The 9,257-nt window shown below is 34.4% G+C and overlaps 1 protein-coding gene across 2 annotated transcripts in view; it reads right to left on the bottom strand.

The window, feature by feature from the left end:
* A1cf (APOBEC1 complementation factor) overlaps positions 1-9,032 on the bottom strand; it is a 61,697-nt gene extending 52,665 nt beyond the window's left edge. For both annotated transcript variants that reach the window (XM_042689516.1, XM_042689515.1), the window contains exon 1: positions 8,937-9,032. The gene's annotated coding sequence lies outside the window, so the exon portion shown is untranslated. The remainder of the gene's footprint in view (positions 1-8,936) is intronic.
* Between the last annotated feature and the right edge of the window lie 225 nt (positions 9,033-9,257).

Consider the following 9,257-nt stretch of genomic DNA (forward strand, 5'->3'; position numbering starts at 1 on the left):
GACAATAGAGAGGATTCTGGTTATTTTTCTGATGGTTTTTACTTTTGAAAAATAAGATGTCACATATTGAGACTGTGTACAAGTTATTAAGGAATATGTAATAAATTTTGCATTAGTTTTGGCTATGTCAATTTTGGACTAGACAAGTCTTATGATTTTAACTTTTCTGAGACTTGTTCTATTTTTTTAAGCATATAAACATTGATACTTGTGTATTGGGGTTATATATTTAAGATTAAATGAAATTTTTGTTGTTAAAAAATAACAAACACTTCTTAGGTTATCAGTAGAACAATACATCCTTTTATTGGCAAATAGCATCTGTCAGTAAACATGTAACACACTTTATCCTCAATATTGAAACAGTGCAATTATTCAGTCTCATTAGGAACTAATAAATCAACCATGTAAGACTATTACAACAAATAAAAGAATGCTGCAAAGGCAAGTATAAATATTTTCTAAGAGAAAAGTCAAACAAAATGTGACAAGAAAACATTAAGGAAATAGAATCTTCCACTGAAGTTTGAGAAATGTCAAAAACTTACATGGATAAAATGGTAAAATTCTACTGAAAGACCAAAAGAGCTTGTTATTTCATTATTATAAAAATGTCTATTTTTCCTATAAATCTATAAATCTAGCATGTTTCTCACTAAAATTCCAATAATATTTTTTGACATTTGAAAATTTGTTTTTGTCAATCACCTGGCAGTATAATATGCAGTAAAGTATTGATATCATACAGTGTATAAACAAAGTGTAAACAAAATTAACAAGAAATCAAATGTGGAAATAGACAATTAGGTAAATGGAATGGAATAAAATCCTTGGACCCTAGTTTTGTTTATATTGGAATCTGCAAATAGCAGTGTCATAAACAATTTGAGAAAGAGACACAGTTGACATATCACCTAATAACCCATGCTCCAATTCTAAGTGTAAGGGATAATCTTTAAACAACGTTGTATAACCACTAGAAGAAAGCATAACAGAACAATTCACTCATTTCAGGAGAAGGTCTTCCAAACTAATGTGTAAAGAGTCATAATAAACAAAGACTAACTGGCTTATCTACATAAAAAATTACACCTTCTATATTGTCAAAATAACATTAAAAAGAAGCCAGAGACATGTAATATATATATATAAAGATTACTTTAAAATCAGCAATAAAGTGACTCAAGGGATAGTCAATTTAACAAATGAAAAGAGCTCATAAACTTGTGGCTTAATTATGGTCATCTTGAACAATCAGGAAAATACAAACTAAAACAAAAACTGAGATACTGTTTTATTTTTAACCTGTTATATGGCAAAAGTTTTAAAATAAGAATAATAAAATAGCAAACATTTACCAAGCACATATTGCATGACATGTTTCAAAACCTTAAAATATGATCCATTTTGTCCTCATAAAGGTAGAGTTGGGATAGGTGAGAAGAGAACAATGGAAGGGGTAATAGACCAAGAAGCATTGTACTCGCAAACTGACATGATGAACTGAAACCTCTCTGTACAACTGTGTAATCATAAAAAAATTGCTCAGTAAAGTAGGCATTATTATTCTTTTAGCACAGGTAATAAACCAAGATGGAGAAATGTGGGTTAATGTGGCCAAGATCACATAGGTAGGAAGCGACAGACAGATGATCTGAATCTTCGAATCCTGACTTTACTGTTCTAGAGTTTACTTTTTTTCTTAAGAAAAAGTAGACAGGAGATGGAGTAATAGCTACCTGCTTCCCTTAACATGTAGCTGTGACAAACCCAAGGGACCATAATGAAACTCATGATGGTGGTAAGCTGTGAGTCTGCATTCTCTTTTGTGGGACCACAAACTTCATCTGCAGCACTTTGTAATTTAGTGTCTGTACTGAAATGAAAATGAGCTATTATAATAGCTCTTGGTTCACTTGGACCCTGATCTGACCCCCTTTAGACATAGTCCAAAATGGCACCTGTTCATTACCAGCTCTCTGTTACGTGCTGATTCATATCGCACCCAAACAGTAATCCTTGCAGAGTGTTTTCCAAATGATGCTTGATCACTAGACACAGGATCTAACCCAGCTTTCATATTTACTTTTAATCTTATCTTGGAATAGAAGGATTGGCTCCTACGTTCCATTGATCTTTGGTTTTCTAGGTTATAGTTGGAAAGCAGTCGGTTCAAGATGAAACATCTTATGAAGTATTGCCAGAGTGGGTGACCAAAACAACAGGTGCTTCTCACAGCCCCATAACACAGGTACTTTGGGAGGTGAGTGGTTCACCTCCACCTTCCAGTGTTCATATAATTCCTTTTTCCTCCCATGCCTCTTACGCTCTTGCATTTTTATTCTTTCTCTGGCTTCCTTGGAGTTACAGAAGTTTTTGTCACCTCTACTTTTAAGAGGAGACTCTAAGTATTCTTAAGAACAGTAGTGATGAAAACTTTCTAAAAAGAAACAATTATTTTTGCAGAGGTATATTGCGCCAATGATCCTTTGACAACTATTTGTTACTAGTTAAAATCCATCTAGCATTTTATTTGGGATCATTCTAAGTCCTAACTCTAGGAAAATAAAATAGTAAAACCTAAGATACTGGGGAATTTTCGTTGGAGTAAAATTATGTACAGAGAAAAAAATTAACTGATATTAGGAGAAAAATAACATTGGAGCTCCTGAGAGTTTGCCAGTGAAAAATAATAACCATATATAATAAAATTATGCATATATACTTTTATGATTAAAATTATAATTTGCACACATTTTTATATACCTATATATGTGAGTACACAGGTTATATACAACTGGAATAAATCAGGACATTAAAATATACAAGGGGAAGAGATAGGTTTTTTCCCTTTATTTTTATTTTGTATTTACATTTTTTAGTGAGTCAGAATTAGGACTCAGAGACAAACTTATTTCAAAAATTTCCCAAAGTCTTAGGAAAGTTAAACACACTTATCGGTCCAACAGATTATCATTCTTGCAAAATGACCCTGACATCTAGAAATCTTTTTTCACTTAAGATTAAAGTAATTTTAGACATAGAAATCTATTTTCATTTAAAATAAGCTTTAAATACTATGACTTATGGCCCAATAGTAACACATGTGTGTTTTAGCATATTCTTGTTAAAACGGCATTACAGAGACACATTTTTATCTGCTTTAAAAGATACTTCACCATTTACTTGCTTTAAAAATGCCCTTTAAGTTCAATGAGAATCCTTTTAAATCCTTGAGATTTAGGTTGGAGTGCTAACTTACAAAGACACGAGGAAGCATTAACCTATGCATATCTCTACAAAACAGGACTTTGAAATTTAACTGCCAGTGTTCTTAAATTTTAGGAAGCAACATTCACTCTATTTAGTCTTATCTGCCTCTATTTCTGTGATGCTCTCAAAAATTTCACAGAATCTGTGCCTATAGTTTGAGCGAATTTCTGAACTGTGATTTCAATAATTTGCTTAAGGCCCCATTTTTATCCTATAATCTACACATTCTTTCCATTGGCATTAAATAATCACTGCATGTTGGCCTTAGCAAAGCCAGTTTCCTCGGTTCTAAAGATAAAGGCATACTACACTCATGTTTTCACTATAGCATCTAGAAAAATCCTGAACTCAAAACAGTATGGATGAGGGGTACCATTCAACTAATTCTGACCATATATGTTAGCATAATGCCAGCTTCCTCAAGGAAAAAGTCAAGATCCTGATCTCATAGGGAAGGTATACCAAATATCAATTAGGACAGTAGGATCTGCCATGTGGACAAGTGTCCTCAAAAAAAAGATAGTTGTTGAATGGTATGGAGTAGAGATGGCCTCAAGATTCAATGATCACTAATGAACATAGTAATATGTGCTCCAATTCCTTGATTTCAGAACAAAGGTTTCAAGAATGGAACTCAGTATAGAACAGCACATTTTGTTCTAAAATATAGGCAGTAGAGTCTGACATTTTTATCCAGCCACTTCTGTTAAATGGATACTGACCACGATGGCTCCCATGGCAGTCCTGATGGTCCACAGTCCCCTCACCTCCCACATTTAGTTTTTTTTTTTTCTTTATGAATCTGTTCTTCCCAAGTCCCTTTGCCTCTGCCTCAGAGACTGATGTGAGACAGATCTATTTACTTTGTGCTTACATTTTTTATTATGCTACTTCTTCTACTACAGTCATTTTTAACTTTTTTGGGGGGGTAGGGGGTTTCGGTTGTGGGGCCTGAACTCTGGGCCTGGGCGCTGTCCCTCAGCTCTTCAGCTCAAGGCTAGTGCTCTACACTTGAGCCACAGAACCACTTCCGGCTTTTTTCTTTTTGCTTATGTGGTGCTGAGGAATCGAACCTAGGGCCTCATGCATGCAAGGCAAGCGCTCTACCACTGAGCCACCTTCCCAGCCCCACTACAGTCATTTTTATCAGTTGTTTTGAGGGCTAAGTATTTTTTTTTGGGGGGGGGGGGGTCCAGTCATAACTGGTTCAACTTCTTGAAGCTTTTTTTTTAAACCAGGACTTGCATGTCCCAGACTGGTTTGTCTCTTTCTCCATGTGTACCATAATATTCATTATTTTATCTACCATCTTAATGGATTAATAAATGCACTAATATGAGATAGAGTGAAGGGCCACTACCTCATCAGTACTTAAAGTATAGACAGAATAGGCAAGAGTAATTTGTGGTTAACCAACTTTGTACCATTGGAATGACAAATCGTGATTCAATCATTGTGAAGAAACTACTTGTATGACAGTAAACATGAAGAAAGTTGACATCAACCCATGCAAAACTCTTCTGTATAAAATGTTTGTAAACTAGAATATCTCTGGCAATAAGTGCTACAGTACTTATTTAAATCTAGTGCTTTTTTAAATCAATTGGGCATCCCAAAGCAATGATAATTTTCTAACTGCTGGAGGAAGGGAAGACATTACTGCCTAATTGGAAGTGGGATTTTTACAGAATTACAAATTCAATTTGCTCCCTTAGACATTCTGTCTGGCTGAATTGTTATGTACAAATTCTCTTTAGACATATTATTTACTGGCACAGAATATGGCACACAGGAAGTTATGTACCTGTTAATCTTCCTCTCTTGATATTATCAGAGGAAAAGTCTTGTTGGAAAATATATTCCATGGGAATATTAATACGTGTAACACTCTACCTAAAAGTCTGTATGCTAATAGCTGGCATATTTTAATACAATAAAATTAGAGAGTGATCAAGACATCAGAATAGTTTAGTAAATATGACTATTTCTACCAATAGAAATACATTTAACCCTCTGAATCTGTGGATTCCCCATTCACAGACTGAAAATATCTGAAAAATATTGTGTTTGAACAAAACACATAGAGGCTTTTATCTTGGATGATTTCTAAATAGTGCAGTATAACAACTATTTAGTCTTTACATTGTATTAGGTATTATAAAAAGAGTCTGAAGAGTACTTAACCATAGAGGAGTATAGGCATCCATTATATCATTTTTGTTAGGGTCTTGAGCATCTGAAGGTTTTGGTACACACATGGGGCTCTGGAATTAATCCCCAGCAGTTACCAAGGGATGGCTGTATTTTAAAGCTTGATTTGCATCAAACAAAAATATTCTACATAGCTGGGAAGGTGGCTCAGTGGTAGAGTGCTTGCCTTGCATGCCTGAGGCCCTGGGTTCTATTCCTCAGCACCACTTAAGCAAAATAAAAAAAGACGGAAGTGGCGCTGTGGCTCAAGTGGTAGAGCGCTAGCCCTGAGCTGAAGAGCTGAGGGACAGCGCCCAGGCCCAGAGTTCAGGCTCCATGACCAGACCCCCCAAAAATATATTAAAATTATTCTACATAAAACTGTACTTGTGAAATGAAAATTTGTAGTGTTTAAGGCCAGTAACCTAATTGGAGTAGTTTTGATAGGACTTTGTCACTACAAACTACCTTTCCTCGTCCAATTGGCAATAAATATTTATTAATAATAACTGCCTGAAATTGCTGTGTCAGGTCAAGGAGCAGATGGGATTTGAATGTCTAATAGAAGCTGTCAATGCTGCACTGACTGAGGATCCTTTTCCAGCCCTTTTCCTAGGAGAATTTGGACTGTTAGAAGTGCACTTAAGAGGAGCCTGGTTACTGTTTCCATGAATAAGATAAAATGGTGTTTATCCTCTGTAGATCAATGCTGTCTTGTTTGAACTTATTGAGTCATTTAGAGACACATGTGGCAATGAACACCCTTGTGCAATAGTACCCAAAGTACTACCTTGCTTTCTAGGTGATGACAGTATTTTAAAAGACAGTTACTAAAACAGTTGTTTTTTTTCTCCAAATATCAACTGGATGTTTGATAAAATGAGTATACACTGAACAAGAGTGACCTGTGGGTTTAAGTAAAAGGGGCATTGGGCATTTTACTAAGAGTTTTGAGAAGTATTCTCACAAGTATGGCTTGTGTTTTTTTAAAATAAATTTTATTGAGATTAGGTGATTATATAAATCTCACATATCTCACAGTATTGTGGTAGCTACAAACACATTTTATCCTTCACAAGGCAAATTGTTATTATCATGGTCTATAAAGTTTGTGAATTCTATGAGCTTTTACAATACAACTATTTCTTCCACATCAGTTGATATTTTACATTTCTTTCATTTTGCTTAGTGTAAGCTGTTCCCTCTTTCCCTCTCAATCTGCCTTGTATTTTAATGTTTAAAAAAAGAATTATAGCTTGTCTCTCAATAAATGGAAGTGAATCTGTGATTAATCAAAACTTCCTTATTTATGTAGTTTCTTATTTTAATGACTTGTTTTGACAAAGAGATGTTAATGAGTAAGTATGGACAGTTTTAGAGGTTCTTGGAGGCTGTGACAAATACGGGAAGAGGAAGGAAAAAGAATTGCAATCTAGCTCTGTCTGGAGACAAGTCCACTGTTCTTTTTCTAATTAATTTTAAAAGTCTCTAAGCCTGGTACAGTCTTATTTGCTGAAAGATAATGATAGCATATGATTCCTTGGTGTGTTTGACTGTAATGATTCAAAAGCAATGAATTCAGTTGATCCTGGTTATGAGTATTGGACATGGGCTATAAAAAGTGATTTATTCTTTCTTAATCTGTATTTTAAGGAACATCAAGTTTGAGAGCTACTGATGGATTTTTTTCCTGGAAAATATTCTGTTGTAAAGTTAAGCTTAAGAAAGGCAGTGTACTCTCTTGCATGAATGAACATATTTACGCACATTGTAAATTGTATTTGTTAGCTGTAGTCAGACCACCTGGTTTATGAACCTGGCTCTCCTCTTGCTCATTGGGTTTTGTTGAGTCTGTTAGTTAACTTACTGATACCTAAATTTTGTCCTAAGAATATCTTCAAATTATATTGTTACTCTTAACAACAACAGGAGATAAACATTTGGAGGCTACTTAGAAATGCACTTGATAACATAGTGTCATAATATGTATTAATTTTATTATGCAAAATAGATGTATAGTAAGATGACCTTCTTTAAATGATCTCATCCCTCTTTCTCTGCCTACATGTCCAAGTAGTAGACAATTTTGTTGTTGTTGTTGTTGTGGCACATTTGTTACACAGTGCAGGAAATGTTGATATTTGAAATATCACAAGATGAACTTGGTACTAGCTCAGTTGGAAATAACCTAGTATTCAGTATATTTAGAGATTATGTCATGTTATTAGGTTTGCTGATAGCAACTTATTTTTCTTTGAACTATTTTCTCTCTTCTTTTATACATGATAAAAACTGGAACAACAAAATGCACACATCTTCTAAAATTGCTATTGTTAATGGTGTTCCAGTGCAGTTCCCAGACCCTGTATGTCATTGATCTACTGCTCTGTCTTTAGCTGGGGATAGTATCACTGCTTTAACAAGTGGTTTAAATTTTATTTACAGATTTATTCTCTCAGTACATGTTCCCTAGAAAGCATGCATTGGATTGGAACAATATATTTTACAATGCTCTTAATTTATAACAAGAGAGGAGTTTACCACTGACAAAATTGTGTTCTTCATCTTTTTAGAGATATACAATACAATCTGAGAAGTGCTATTGTAAAGAAACATGTGTAACTTGTAGCCTGTTCTTTGAAACTTACTAATCACAAAACCAAAAAGTTTCAATTGGGGAGTTTGACAGTTCTGGTAGGAATAGGATATTTTTTATTAAGAATTGATTTATTTCCTTAGATAGAACCATCATATCCTGACATGAATTTTTTTGGGGGGGTGAACAAATTGATAATGTGAAACACATCTGCACACACACAGTAGAACTCATCTAATAATTAGCCATGCTAAGGTTCAAATTTAACACATTTAAAGCCAGTCACTTTTGCATAACTATTTCTCTTCCTAGAATGAACAGCAAATAGCATAAGAATTCTTTTTTGATTAAAAAACTAATAGCAGAAGAAATATCAAGGATACAGTATAAATTATTTTTCTGATGGTGGTAGTGTGGAGATAATTGAATATAAGAAGTCTAATGTATGATAGTAATTATGATCCATACAAGGAACTCAAAATCTGCCAGAATGTTAATCCTAGTACTCTTGCTATTTACATTTCTGTTTCCTGGGCTTTAGGATGAGAACAGGCAGTCAAATACAACTCTCTCACCAGGGCTAAATAAACCTTTAAACACAATCATCCCACATTTGAACCCACAAAAATGAATCTATTTATCTTTAAACTCTAGATATATGAAACCCAGAAGCAAAGCATGGCAGTCTTCTCATTTTGAGATGACTTGATTATTCTGATACATTTTTTTTGTTTCTATTTGTCTCATTAGTATAGAATCAAACCAGACAATTCCCTGGGTTAGTCTCAGCAATAGAAGAGAGTTCAAGCTCTAATTTGTCTCAGAAACCACAGTCCTATGGAGTTAAAAAGAAAACATGAAATTGCATGGACCATACCTGAGTAATTTCAGAGATCCCCACCCGGAAAAAGGTTCCTTGATTATGGCGAATTCAACGTGTCACTCTGGTTATGTTCTAATCGTCATATCAAACTCCAAAGGTTCAGTGGCTTTAGGTTTGGTTTACGATTCCTGGGAGTTAAACTTTAACTCACTCTGTCTCTTGCATCCAGGCAGCCCTTTGACCAGATAATTGGATCACTACAGCCTAAACAGAATCTATGAAACTGCTCTCCTTGTTTTTGTTTACATAATTAAATGTCCCCTGTATTGAAAACAATAGGAGGGAAAACTATTTTGAATTTATTTTACTGAGATA

This window comes from Dipodomys spectabilis, unplaced genomic scaffold (genome assembly GCF_019054845.1).
Source record: "Dipodomys spectabilis isolate Male_0828 unplaced genomic scaffold, ASM1905484v1 ptg000125l, whole genome shotgun sequence".
In the NCBI taxonomy this organism is placed as follows: Eukaryota; Metazoa; Chordata; class Mammalia; order Rodentia; family Heteromyidae; genus Dipodomys; species Dipodomys spectabilis.